At 40.2% G+C, this 14759-nt stretch overlaps 1 pseudogene across 1 annotated transcript in view; it reads left to right on the top strand.

Annotated features, from left to right (window-relative positions):
* Positions 1-5958: 5958 nt before the first annotated feature.
* The window catches only part of LOC143738632 (uncharacterized), a 38379-nt pseudogene continuing 29578 nt past the window's right edge, over positions 5959-14759 (top strand). Inside the window, exons 1-2 of the transcript XR_013203927.1 lie at positions 5959-6655; positions 13364-13489. The product of XR_013203927.1 is annotated as an uncharacterized LOC143738632 (transcript). The remainder of the gene's footprint in view (positions 6656-13363; positions 13490-14759) is intronic.

Genomic DNA, 14759 nt, shown 5'->3' with positions numbered 1-14759 from the left:
ATCAAAGGTGTGGCGGATGGCGCAACTGAAATCTGTGGCGATGTTTGGATCACTGAGTAGGGAGGAGTCCAGGCGAGGCTGAGTCTTGGTGTGCTGGTTGGCTCGCAGCTTTAGCTTAAGCTGGTCTGTGTTGCCAAGCTCTGCTCCTCGGTACACACGGCAGTTGGTGACAAACGGCTTCCAGCGTCGAGAAATGAGGATATGGTCCAGCGCTTTCCTGGTTCTGCCATCTGGGCTCTACCATGTCCAGTGATGGATAAGCTTCCGGGGAAACCAGGTATCAGCAACGCAGAGGTTGTTGTGATGGCAGAGAAGGAGAAGGCGGCCACCATTGTCGTTTGTGAACTTGTCAGCGAAGGTTGTGCCGACAGGTGTGCCTGTGAGCCGATCACTGCTAGACAGAGTGGCGTTGGCATCGGTGAGGATGATGGTGATGTCGTGTGGTGAGGCTTGGCCAACAGCCTGATGGAGTTGGTCAAAAAAGGCATCCTTTGCTTCCTCATCAGCAACATCAGTGGGGGCATAAGCAAAGATTACTGTCATCTTGCCGTGTTGATGGAGAAAGCGTGCCGACAGTAATCTGTCGCTCAAGGGTGTCCAGTTGATGAGGGACTTGCGGAGGGCTTTTGGGATGGCAAGTGCCACGCCATAAAGGCCTGTCCGTCTCTCAGGGCCACTCCAGAAATAGCAATGGTCGCCTGCTGTTGTTTCGCTATTGCCGTGCCATCGAACTTCACAGAGCCCTGCCAAGGAGATGTTATAGCGGCAGAGCTCTCGGGACAGCAGGGTAGCAGCTCCGGGGCGAAGGAGTGTCTGGACATTCCATGTGGCGACTCGGGTCCTACGACGAAGGTTGATCAGTACTCGTTGGTCGGGGGCAGGCAGGGGTTCGTTATCGTGTTGGGCTGTCCGGCTACTTTCTCTGATCGGTTTCGTAACAAAAGAGTTTCTCCTGGGTGGGTTGTTAGCCCTCCGCAGGATAGTCGGTTGGTGGGGCTGCCACCTCACAGCATACCGACGTGCTGGGGTCTTTGTTTGTCTGGTACCTACCCTGGAGACCGGCCCATCTAGGGTGACCCTACCAGGAGCAAGCTCCCGACGGTATCGCTCTCCGGGGTCACTGGAACACGCAAGCCCTCTCGCCACGTCAAGGCCAGACCCGAGAGAGAGTGCTGAAAAGGGTCAGTTAACAACAGCACCATTTTATACCTCACAAATTTTAAAAAGAATTATAACAAACGAACCAGAGACAGCCTCTAAAAAACGAGTCAAAAACCGTTAGACTGTCTTAAAAGTACACCATGTCAAAATTGGGTATTAAGATGAAAAACATCTCATGTAGAAAGAACGATTTCACCCTGTCCTTGAATAAAAGCTCTGTCTCCGACGAAGTATGCGGTCTTCCCTTCTGCACGTGCCTTCTGGACCTCTGGCCACAGCTTTCTCCTCCTCTCACGGTCTCCAGCTGAAAAGTCCTCCATGAAACTCAGACCATTCTCTTTCAGATATGAAGAATTTTTCGCGGCCTTCCAGACAGCGTCTCTGTAAGAACGGACAGAAAACTGCATAATGGTCGCCCTGGAACTACCCACGCCACCTTGTTGAATCTTCCCGAGACGATGAACTACGTCAATAGCTTCTGGAAGCTTGTCCTTTGCACTGGGAAGCACTTTTTGGCAAATCTTGACCACTTCAAGGCGGATGTCCTCGTGCGCTGATTCAGGAATCCCGCCAATTCTCAGATTACGCCTTCTCAAATACGTTTCCATGTCATCCATCCTTTGTTGCATCTGCACTACGGGCCGTTCAACATCATCCACACGTCGCTCAAGACTTGCAACCTTGTCAACAACAGCCTTCAATTCGGCGGACATGTCTAAAATCTTTTTTTCTATCCCATCAGAGCGGCTGTTGATCAGCTGCGTTATGCCCAACAGTTGCGACGAGACATCAGCTCGAGCGTCACTTGCCCTTTTCTTTATGATTGGCGATTCACTCGGGGTGATGGGCAATGCTGGAAACTCCTCTTCAACTAAACTAAACATATCATCCTGAGACGCGACCACGTAATCATGGCCACCGCTGGCTAAGGAGCACGCATTATCATCAGGCGATTTAGCAGCGACCGACGGGGGACCACGTTTACGCCCCATATTAATACAGAATTGAGGAAAACTTAAAGTCAGAGTCGTACTAAATTATGAACAAAGTGTACAGATAACTAAAAGTTATTTTTGCATTGTCTAACCACAGTTGGTGCAAGAGCTCGGACGAACACGTCTGATCAGGTCGCCATCTTGGACACACCAACTCCTGTAACTCCCCTGCTATGGTTTCCTTTAAGGTACGTCACGCAGTGTTGCATTATGGGACGTGGGCGCCATCTTTACAGGCACGATCTCTGTCTGTTTACCTTTTTTAAAACAGTGTGTGTGTTTGGCTAAAATGAGGTAAAATTGAAAAAGAACGGAAAAAAAGAGAAGGGACCCTACCGAGAGGAGCTAAATGCCACTAACAAAAAACGTTATTTGGACAAACAACGCTGATACATATGATTTAGTTTTGGTGTTCGTTTTAGTAGCCTATGCTAAATTGATTACCATTGTACAAAGTTCAAGCTATTTGACCTCTGAGAAGCAGCTCTCATAATGTTAGCTTGCTATTTTCAGCATATGTGAAGTTTTCATAGGTTGTGCAAGAATTTTTTTTTGTAAATTTACTTTATAATGCCACAAGATGGGGTAACTTTTTAAATACAACTGTGCCTTATTGTCATCAGTTAATGTTGACACATGTAAAAACTAGGGTATTTGGTAGTTTATTTTGAAATAGTTTGATGTATCTTTGCCCATCCCAGTTTATGTGTACTTTAAGGGCCTTTGTGGTTGCAATCAGTACAGAAACAGATAAGTCACTTAATGTATTTACTAAGCAGTTATATAACTTGATTCACAAACATTTTAAAAAGATGTACAGAATATCAAAGCAAATTGTTAATTGAAAACAAAATAAATATAATTTGATTCATGCAATGTGGCCTGCCTTTATCATCTGCTAACATGAACCACAAATTCAACATCATTCATCAACTATCCTCCAAGTCATTAAGGAATATACAATACACAACCTCTTGCTTTGTACAACTTTTAACAAACATAGTGTGTAGTGAAGGACAGTAACTAAGTTAAAGTTTTTCTTCCTGATTGCGGCAACCCACACCATCCGACATCTTCTCGTCAGTTCCTCGACCTGCTTCCCTTGTTGTTTTGCGGACCCATAATGCAACAAGGCGTGACGTCACCTTCACATTCCCTATAGCCTATATCACGCACAAACAAGTCTCACATTTTCATTCATAATCATCTAGAAGGAGCACAATTGAACAAAACAAAATGCGTGGCTTTTGCTTTATTAAGCTAAACCCTGAACTGTTTTATAAATTGAGAAAACTGGGAAAAGCGACCCAATCGCAGTGTGAAATGAAGGCTACTATTTGTTTGCCTTAGGGCAGCGGCGGATCTAGGATTTTTTTAAAAGCAGGGGCCACAAAGGGGCCAGTGTTGCCAGATTGAGTCGACAGTTTCCAGCTCAACAAAACCTCATATCGCAAAGGTTTTTAACAACAAAAAAAAACATCGCAAAAGTTTTGGCAAATCTATAATGGAAACTCGGCATGTGCTGACCCTGCTCTGTGATTTTACATGGCCTACCACTTCGTGGCCGGAGTTACTGTTGTTCCCAATTTCTTCCACTTTGTCTAATACCACTAACAGTTGACTGTGGAATGTTTAGTAGTGAGGAAATTTCACGAATGGATTACTTATTACACAGGAGACAACCTATCACAGTACCACGCTTGAATTCACTGAGATCCTGAGAGCGACCCATTCTTTCACAAATGTTTGTAGAAGCGTCTGCATGCCTAGGTGCTTAATCTAATACAACTGTGGCCATGGAAGTGATTGGAACACCTGAATGCAATGATTTGGTGGGGTGTCCCAATAATAATGATAGTTCATTACATTACATCATTACATTTATATAGTGCTTTTCTCGGGACTCAAAGTGCTTTACATAGAAGGTTGAATCTCCTCAACCACCACCAGTGTGCAGCTCCACCTGGATGATGTGACGGCAGCCATATTGCGCCAGAACGCCCACCACACACCAGCTTACTGGTGGAGACAGAGCGATGAAGCCAATTAGTGTGTGTGTGTTTGTATATATATATATATACATATATATATATATATATATATATATATATGTGTGTGTGGGGTGATTAGGAGGCCATGCTAGACCGAGTCCACTGGGCAAATTTGGCCAGGATGCCGGGGTTACACCCCTAAGCTTTCGAAAGACATCCTGGGATTTTTTGTGCCACAGAGAGTCAGGACCTCGGTTTAACGTCTCATCCGAAGGACGGTGCTCTTTGACCGTATAGTGTCAACTATACCGAGGCGTTAGACCCACACAGACCACAGGGTGAGCGCCCCCTGCTGGCCTCACTAACACCTCTTCCAGCAGACACCCGGGGCCTCATGTACAAAGACTTGCGTTGAATTCATACTAAAATATTGTGTACGGACAAAGCTGTAAATGTGCGTACGCACAAAAAAAAAACAGATGTATGAATCTCTGCGTACGAAGGAATCCCACGCATATTCTCTTTGTACATCCCAATTAACGTAAAAATGAGCGCACATGCACGAGCACAACGCCCCACCTAGTCTCCTCCCTTAATTAAATACATTTAAATATCGTAATGAGTCCACTTTGGCAAAAGAAAAGAGTAAGAAAATGGCTAAAGCAAGCGGCAAGAAGCGAAACTTTACAGAAAGTGAATCGGAGGTACTATCAGAGGTAGAAACGAGAAAAAAAAATATTTGGAACTTTGTACTCCGGAATTAATAACTAAAGGAAAAAATATGAGTGGGAGAGGTTGGCTGATGCCGTCAATGCGGTGGGATCTGAAAGTGGCACTGTAAATGACCTTAAAAAGAAATGGTCTGATATAAAGGTGGACGTTAAATGGAGAACTGCTGCGCACCGACAAAGTCTGGGCAAAACAGGCAGTAGTAAAGGGGTCGATGAACAATTGCCTGTAAGAGTCGCCAACGGACAAAAACTATGAGAAATGTACGTACGCCAGACATGAAATTGGCGTGGAGGAACGCACATTCTCACGTTAATTTCACTGTTAGTTCATCCGACCGTGAGCGTGAAAGCTGGCGTACGCAAAGTTTTTGTGCGTGCGCAAGATTGATACATGAGGCCACTGGTTTTCAGGAGTCTCCCATCCAGGTACTGACCAGCCCAGACTCAGCCCTGCTTAGCTTCAGTGGGCAATCAGTCTTGAGTTACAGGGTGATATGTCTGCTGGCTTTTGGCAATATAGTGTATGTGCAAATAAGGGCACTGATACAGCTGTTTAGATCATGAACGTGATGACACAAGGAATTATTCTGATACACAGAAGACAATGATTCAAAGAACAATGGACAAAAAAAAGTAACTGTCTTAATTCTTTCTGTGTTAAACTGATATGTGTCATTTGTTCAGAGACTGTAGTGCTCGCAAATGTAATGAAAATATTTTTATCAGACTTTTTAAATGTTCTTCCGCGTTTCTCCCTCATTCTTGTGAGTTTGTTATATATATAGGGTTATATTTTTTAAAGGCAACAAGGTGACCTCAACTCTGTGTTTTGTGTGTTTTTCCTCCGTGATCATATTTTAATATTCATGTGTCTATATTATAAGTGTGTTGCAGGTCTGTGTTTTATTGGTTGTTTTCTCCCGTCTTCCCCCGTCTTCATTCCCACTTTTCCAGAGCTTTACACGCCTTTTTCAACTCTGAGGGTTTCATATAAAACCCAATTTCATTTTTAAATCACTTCAGTGTTTCAAAATTCAGTTGTGTATTGTGTATGTCCTCTGTGTCCATATACAGGTCTAAAATCAAGTTTCTGCCTGTGAAATGAGTGTGTGTGAGGAGAGAGAGGAGGAGGCGTCTGTTCACACTCAGAGAGCAGCATCTCCAGTATCCAGCTGTGTGTCTATGAAGAGTAACAACTCCATGGGTAATCCCCCTAATCTCAGTGATGGACCATCTCCAGGATTCAGCTGTGTGTCTATGAAGAGTAACAACTCCATGGGTATTTCCCCTAATCTCAGTGATGGACCATCTTCAGGATTCAGCTGTGTGTCTATGAAGAGTAACAACTCCATGGGTATTCCCCCTAATCTCAGTGATGGACCATCTTCAGGATTCAGCTGTGTGTCTATGAAGAGTAACAACTCCATGGGTATTTCCCCTAATCTCAGTGATGGACCATCTTCAGGATTCAGCTGTGTGTCTATGAAGAGTAACAACTCCATGGGTATTCCCCCTAATCTCAGTGATGGACCATCTTCGGATTCAGCTGTGTGTCCATGAAGAGTAACAACTCCATGGGTATTCCCCCTAATCTCAGTGATGGACCATCTTCAGGATTCAGCTGTGTGTCTATGAAGAGTAACAACTCCATGGGTATTCCCCCTAATCTCAGTGATGGACCATCTTCCGGATTCAGCTGTGTGTCCATGAAGAGTAACATCTCCATGATGAAGCCCTCTGATCTCAGTGATGGACCATCTGTGAACTCTGACCCTGCGTGAGTATCATGAAGCTGCTGAACAATCTGCTGTAGTGAAAATATTAAATGTGAAATTACAGTGTTGAATGATTCTGATTGGATTTCGCATGGTTTATGTGACTTTCTCTCGCCACGTAAGATCTAAACGTCAGACGTTGTTATTGAAATTGTAAATACTGTGGTACATCCGGAATGAAATGAAACTCACCATCAAGGCCCATTTGCTCTGCAAAACCACTCCATAACAGTTCTCTTTTATATATTCAATATTTTTGTAGTCGCTGTCGGAACATCAGTTCCTTATGTTCCGACACTAACGAGACCAGCAGCTCTACATTTACCTTGGCTTGCATCTTCCTCGTCTTCTTCCCGGCACTGTGTAGACGCTACTTGGCGTATATCTTCCTCGCCATTACGTATGTGTGCTTGTCAAGACCGTTTTGTGTTTGAGCGCCCCCAAGTTGTGTTTTACTGTAACTTCAGAAGCTCCAGACACGTGAGCAAAAGCGCCAATCTCATTGGTCGGATAGTTTTTGACGCGGCGCGTCAAACTAAAAAAACGAACCCGAGGCGTTTTTTTAAAAATGACGCTTTTACGCGTGGCGTTTTTCGCGTCGGTGTGCACACTCACATTGGCGCCCTTTGTTTAATCATGAGGCGTTAAACGTCGGCGAATATCGCGCGCGAAATTCGTCCCGGTGTGAACAGGCCTTTACAGGGATAAATAGGAAAATAATGATTCAGTGATGTAAACAGTTAAATTTTACTGATAATTAGGGATGGGCAATATGGCCTAAAATCCATATTGCGATATACATTGCACCCTCCTGCGATAACGATATATATCACGATATATAAATTATAATAGAACCATTTCAGAACAGGTTAGATGGACCATAAGGAAAGCCAAACAATTTTTTTTTAAGAAACGTAGTTTTGAGAACATTTATTATGTAAAACTGTAATTATACAACATTATGTTGCAGATAAATAAAATTCACCATAGCTGCAGAGACTTTAACAAAGAAAAAGCTTAAAGTATTGGGTTTCTTTTCTTTAGTGCACGCCTGTTTCACACATACTCCGTGTTTAGTGCATATGCAGTGTGTGTTGCGGTGGTGTGCGTCGCAGGAGCAGCACGCGCTATTGTGCTTTCACATATCCTGCGTTTGCAGTGTGCAACTGATCTATGGCTGTACAACAAACGCAACATTTATCCTCTATTTTTTATTTCAAATCACTATTTTTATTATTTGTGTTTTTTATAAAATAATTTAAAAGTTTCAGCATTGCGATTCTATTTGTACACAGACAGTAGGCTAGTAATACGTCTACACTCTTTCACAAGACTATTCACGTTTAAACTTAATACACTTAAACTCATTATTACTTTTATATAGATTTATATATTGCTCAAGCAAGTGGCAAAATATTTATACGTTTATTTTAAGATTTAACACTATTGACAAAAACAGCTCTCTCATACCTTTTCTTTTGCATTTAAATCTTTTTTTACAAGAAATATTGCGGTCTCAAAAAACTTGTTTTTCCACCTCCACGAAGAGAAGTGCATCCATTATGTCGCGTTGTTGAGGTAACGTTACTGTTCAGTTTTCCTTGCTTTAATTATCCCAAGCTTAAACTTAAAAAGAAAATGACTTTGAAAAATAGTAGTATAATATAGTATAGTATGCATTTTAATTAAATGCATTTAAGGAGATATTACTATATTTTCATATCAATCCACGTTCATTTTGACCATGAACCATGCACTGTCACTTTAATTCAGCACGTGCAGCACAGCAGAGATAGACTGCTCGTCGGACGGCTTAAATCCGAACCAAGTCCAAATAATGGATGTTGCACCGGTCTTTTTCACCAGCTCCCCCGTTTCGCATTCAGCCATGTTTACTCAAGATGACGAATACGCAGAGGTGGACAAAGTACACAACTTCCTTACTTGAGTGAAAGTACAGATACTACTGGTGGAATATTACTCCGTTACAAGTAAAAGTTGCAAAGACCGATTATTACTTAAGTAAAAGTACAGAAGTACTCATTTTTAAAAGTACTCAAGTATCAAAAGTAAACAATAAATGTCAATGCATTGTTTTATTATTATTGCATTGTTGTATGTAATACAGCTTACAGTACCGTATGCGTCTGAATCTATGCCTGCCCTCATATCAATATCACATTTATTTCTAGTACACAGTTCCAGTAGTGGGATTAAATGTGAGATTGGATAAGTGCACTCAATAACGTCCACAATGGTTTCGGATGCACAAATGGCTGTTCCCTCAAATGATACCCTATTTAAAGTTTTTTGGTTTTTAGTATGAATATGTTTGCATTACTGTTATCTATAAGCTAATGTGCTCCAAAACAATGACAAAATTCTCATTTAGAAGACCAAACCCAATGTTGAAAATGAAAATCGGGTTAATGTCAGAAGTCAACATCAGATTGACGATAATCTCCAACGTTGGACAGACGTTGTATTGTGGTTGAAAATGAAAATCGAGTTGATGTCAGAAACCAACATCAGTCGGGATCTGACGTCAAACTGACTTTCTGAAAACAAGCCGACTTTCATTTCTAACCAAACACACACACACCCCCTGCAACCAAATTCCTCCTCTGACTGACGGTACTACTTTCTACTCAAGGACCTTGACAGAAATGTACTGGAGTAAAAAATACGATATTTGTCTTTCAAATGTACTGAAGTTAAAGTAAAAAGTTTCCAGTAAAAATAATACTCAAGTAAAGTACAGATACTCAAAAAGTGTACTTAAGTACAGTACTCAAGTAAATGTACTTTGTTACTGTCCACCTCTGCGAATACGATGATGCGTTGCAGCCGGTTGCAGCTTGTGGCTCTAAATTTTGCTGGTAGATTGCGTCAACATGCATTATCGTGATAGTGCAATAGAATTAAATCTCTATCGTAGGCCAATTTTGTATCATTTATATCGTATATCGTTTCTATCTCCCATTACTACTGATAATAGTTAAATTTAAGATAATAGTGTCATTATTCAGCTGAATGCAGTGCTGATTCACTGCTCACGGCACTAAGTGCGACCATGATAAGACTGCATTTATATTTATATTCAACAAAAATGAAAAACAAGTCAAGTCAAGTCAAGTCATCCTCATTTATATAGCGCTTTTAACAATGTAGATTGTTTCAAAGCAGCTTTACAGAGATAAAGATATAATTTAAGGTAACAGAGATTGGTTTGGTTTTATAGTGGCTCTTGAAAAATGTTTTTTCCAGCTAAAGTTAGTTTTGATTGATTCACTTCCATCTAAATGATAGTTTGTTATTAAATTAGGGGCCGCTAAGACGACACCGTTCTCTCTAAACAGACTTTAAACGTGAACCTGTGATAGACGCTGATGGCGTTCACATGCGCATTAAGAATTGATTCTATAGTTATGTGCATTTGAATATATGTGCGCAGGTTTATAATTCCTTACAAACCATGCCTAAACAAACTACTTGTCTATAAATTTTGATGCAGAATTTTTATTTTATCTTATCACTTTGGGTAGGTACGCGAACCGAAAAATTCCACAACTCTTTATCTGTAGAGTGGTATAGGGATCCTCCATAGGGAGAGGCTAGTTGGCACTTCAGCACTGCATTGTCATCGGGTCCAGGCGAAAGTCCTTCGTCAGATCTGGAAACGGCCTGGATCCGGCAGGCTGCGGGAAAACCTCGGGATAAACAAAGACACTAAAATTAGCGTAGATGCCATTCTTCTTATGATGTAACGAGTACATCAGGATTTGAGGGAAGTGTTCCCAGTTCCGGCTGACCTAATCTAAGCAGCCTAATATTAAATTATAGAAGTCTATAGAGTGTTATGTGAATGCTAGGTCAAAGAGATGTGTTTTTAGTCTAGCTTTGAACTGACAGACTGTGTCTGCTTCCCGGACAATGTTAGGAAGATTGTTCCAAAGTTTTGGTGCTAAATAGGAAAAGGATCTACCGCCAGCAGTCGATTTAGATATTCTAGGTATTATCAACTGGCCGGAGTTTTGAGATCGCAATAGACGTGAAGGACTATAATGCGTTAAGAGCTCGCTCAAGTACTTGCGGAGCTAAACCATTTAGTGCTTTGTAAGTAATCAGCAATATTTTAAAATTTATACGATGTTTAATAGGGAGCCAATGCAGTGTTGACAGAACCGGGCTAATATGGTCGTACTTCCTGGTTCTGGTAAGAACTCTAGCGGCTGCGTTTTGGACTAGCTGTAGTTTGTTTATTAAGCGTGCAGGGCAACCACCCAGTAGAGCATTACAATAATCTAGCCTTGATGTCATGAACGCATGAACTAGTTGTTCCGCATTTGTCAATGAGAGCATATGACGTAATTTAGATATATTTTTAAGATGGAAAAATGCGGTTTTACAGACACTAGACACATGACTTTCAAATGAAAGATTGGTATCAAAGAGCACACCCAGGTTCCTAACTGACGGCGAAGACTTAACAGAGCAGCCATCAAGTGTTAGACGGTATTCTAGGTTATTACGTGTGGAAGTTTTTTTTCCAATAATTAGAATCTCTGTTTTTTCAGAATTTAGTAGTAGGAAATTACTAGTCATCCAATTTTTAATATCAACTATGCATTCCGATAATTTTATGAATTGCTGAGTTTCGTTAGGTTTGGAAGAAATATAGAGCTGAGTATCATCAGCAAAACAGTGAAAGCTAATTCCATGTTTCCTAATGATATCTCCTAAAGGTAGCATGTAGAGAGTGAACAGCAACGGGCCTAGTACTGAGCCTTGTGGTACGCCATACTGAACTTGTGATCGATAAGACATCTCTTCATTTACTGCTACAAACTGGTAGCGGTCAGATAAATATGATTTAAACCATGCTAATGCAATTCCACTAATGCCAACATAGTTTTCTAGTCTATTTAAGAGAATGTTGTGCTCAATGGTGTCAAATGCAGCACTAAGATCAAGTAACACTAATAGAGAGATACAACCACGATCGGATGATAAGAGCAAATCATTTGTGACTTTAATGAGAGCTGTCTCAGTGCTATGGTGCGGTCTAAATCCTGACTGGAAATCCTCGCAGATACCATTTCTTTTAAGAAACGAACACAGTTGTGAAGATACTGCCTTTTCTAGTATCTTTGACAGAAAAGGTAGATTTGAGATCGGCCTGTAATTGACTAATTCTGTAGGATCGAGTTGCGTTTTTTTAACAAGCGGTTTAATCATAGCCAGCTTAAAGGTTTTTGGTACGTATCCTAGAGACAAAGATGAATTAATGATGTTAAGAAGAGGATCTATGACTTCTGGAAGCATCTCTTTCAGTAGTTTAGTCGGTATAGGGTCTAACATACATGTTGTCGATTTAGATGAATTAACGAGTTTGCAAAATTCTTACTCTCCTATGGCAACAAATGAATCAAATTTTACCTCGGGGAGACTATAATGCACTCCCTGATGTGATGCTGTAGTAGACGGTTGCATAGTTATAATTTTGTCCCTAATATTATCAATCTTATTAGTGAAGAAGTTCATAAAGTCATTACTGCTGTGTTTCTTGGAAACTTCTGGGCTTGAAGCTTTCTTTTTCGTTAGTGTTGCCACTCTTTCAAATAAATACCTTGGATTATGTTTATTTTCTTCTAATAGGGTTCAAAAATAAGCAGACTTAGCAGCTTTTAAAGCCTCTCTGTAAGCAATCGAGCTCTCCTTCCATGAAATCCGAAATACCTCTAGTTTTGTTTTCTTCCAGTTGCGCTCCATTTTTTCCACAAAAACATGGAACACTCATATTTGAGTGGGCTCTATCCTTAACTAGTTAAACTCAGATGCCTGAGATTCTCTTTACAGTAAAAGTATCCACAACAAGGACAACATGCACATTATGGCATGTGTGTTCTTTATAGGAAAATAAGGGACACTCAAAATATTTGTACTGTACCACACATTGTACGTCATTTCATTGTCTGCAGTTAATACGTGTATAAAAGTTTCTATTTTAAATTTTTTTTTAATTATATTAAGTTAACCTATTTTGTACAATTTAATTCTAAAAAGAATAAAAATAAATGTCATGTTACACACAAACCATCATTAGAAATAACAGCTTTTGGAGCATTATACACCACTGTTCAAAAGTTTGGAGTCAGTAAGAGTTTCTTTTTAAAGAAATTAAAGAAATTAATACTTTTATTCAGCAAGGATGCATTAAATTTGTCATAAGTGACAGTGAAGACATTTACTCTATATTGTTTCAAAAACTATCTATTTAAGATAAATACTTTGCTTTTGAACTTTCTATTAATCAAAGTATCTGATAAAAATATATAGGCTACAACTGTTTTCAACATTGATAATAATCAAAAACATAAAAAAATCTTACCGATCTAAAACTTTTAGTGTATAGCTGCACCAACGCATATTAAATATCATCAACTATTCAAAACGAGGTCATAAAATTTGAAACTAAATGAATGAAAATGCATATATGGTAGATAGATTGATAGATTTGGTAGATAGAGTGATAGATTCTCAGTTTGTTATTCGTATGGTCTAGACTCTGGCGTATGCCTGCGTACACAGGACAAACTGCGTTCCCTATGGCTTTCATACGTAACGCTTCTTTGATGCCTTAAATATGGGATGATTCCATATTATACAGAATGTTTGGCAATCCCTAATTTCCAACCGTCTTTTTCCAGAATCATCAGCAGGAAGAGGAAGAGAGCAGCATCTCCAGCGTCCGACTGTGTGTCCATGAAGAGTAACAGATCCATGATTGATCCCCCTAATCTCAGTGATGGACCTGCTGTGACCTTTGACCCTGTGTGAGTATGATCATGTAGATAATGCCGACTTATGTGTTTAAGTCTAAGGAAGTCTAAGGAAGCGAATGACAAGGATAAGATGGCATCTATGTCATATTTTATGTCTTAGATGAGTGTGCGGCGAGAAGGTGCTGTTTCACTGTTATCTGGGACATGTTCAGGATGGATTTTAATTTCCAGTAGTATTGTGATGTGGTCACATGTGTTTTAAATGATCTGATGGCAAAATGTTTTATATTACTGCAGTGCTGGACGTTCACTCTTTTGCACATAGAAGTTGAAAGCTTTATAGCACAGGTCACACAATTGTAGCACAAGAATAAAACTTCTGTTACCATCTCTGTACATAACCACAATAAAATACCTAAAATACAAACCAGAGTATTTAAGAATAAATATATTAATAACAATTATTATAATATTATCATCATTATATTTTACAGAAAGTCTTTATTTTACAGAAAACTACAAGGTGACCTGTTGACATGCAAAGGGCCTAAAACTTCTTAAAGGTCTACAGTTTTATTATAAAATATCAAATTATTATGAAATATGTCACATTAATTTTTGTCAGGAAATCTTGCACTCGAGAAAAACTTATGGATTCGCATATGATTACTTCAAATGTCTTTCTTTCCTATTTTTTTTTTACCCAAAATAGGGTGTTGTGAGCATTAGTAAGTACCTTCGTGTAACGTAATGTCTGTTTCATTTATACTCGTAGCCGGGGACTTAGAGCCCTGTGCGGGACTGTTTTCTTAGTCCCGCTCCCGCTGATTTTCTGACTATTACAGCCCTCTCCAGAAAACACTCTGTTACAGATTACAGACTGTTACGTCATAAAAGCATTTTGAGATGCAAGTACATTTAACCACTTACACGGCAGCTGGATGTGTGAGCACTCTTCACAAAGCACGCATGATCATTTAAATTTGAAAGTGGTCTTCTGTCAGTGAGTTTCATATTTTTAATTTATGATCCCACGGCAGTCCAAATGACATAAAAGATGCCTTCGGAGAGCATTTGAAAGGAAAATACTGCCGGGCAAGACCACACACTGTAAGCAAAGCACACGTTTCTCACAGCGCATATCCTGTGCAAAGAAGCCCACGAATGTCCTTGGAATTTGCTTTAACCTTTTTGAACTTTAGGAAAGATTATTTTATGGATGGTTCGATTTGGTGTGTGTTTGTGTAATTGGAAGCAAGCAGAATATACAGTGAGGAAAATAAGTATTTGAACACCCTGCTATTTTGCAAGTTCTCCCACT

The sequence above is a fragment of the Siphateles boraxobius genome, unplaced genomic scaffold (genome assembly GCF_051911475.1).
Source record: "Siphateles boraxobius isolate OS27281-9 unplaced genomic scaffold, OSU_SipBor_1 15, whole genome shotgun sequence".
NCBI classification, from domain to species: domain Eukaryota; kingdom Metazoa; phylum Chordata; class Actinopteri; order Cypriniformes; family Leuciscidae; genus Siphateles; species Siphateles boraxobius.
Note: the sequence above shows the minus strand (reverse complement) of the source record. Positions and strands in the feature narration are given on the sequence as shown.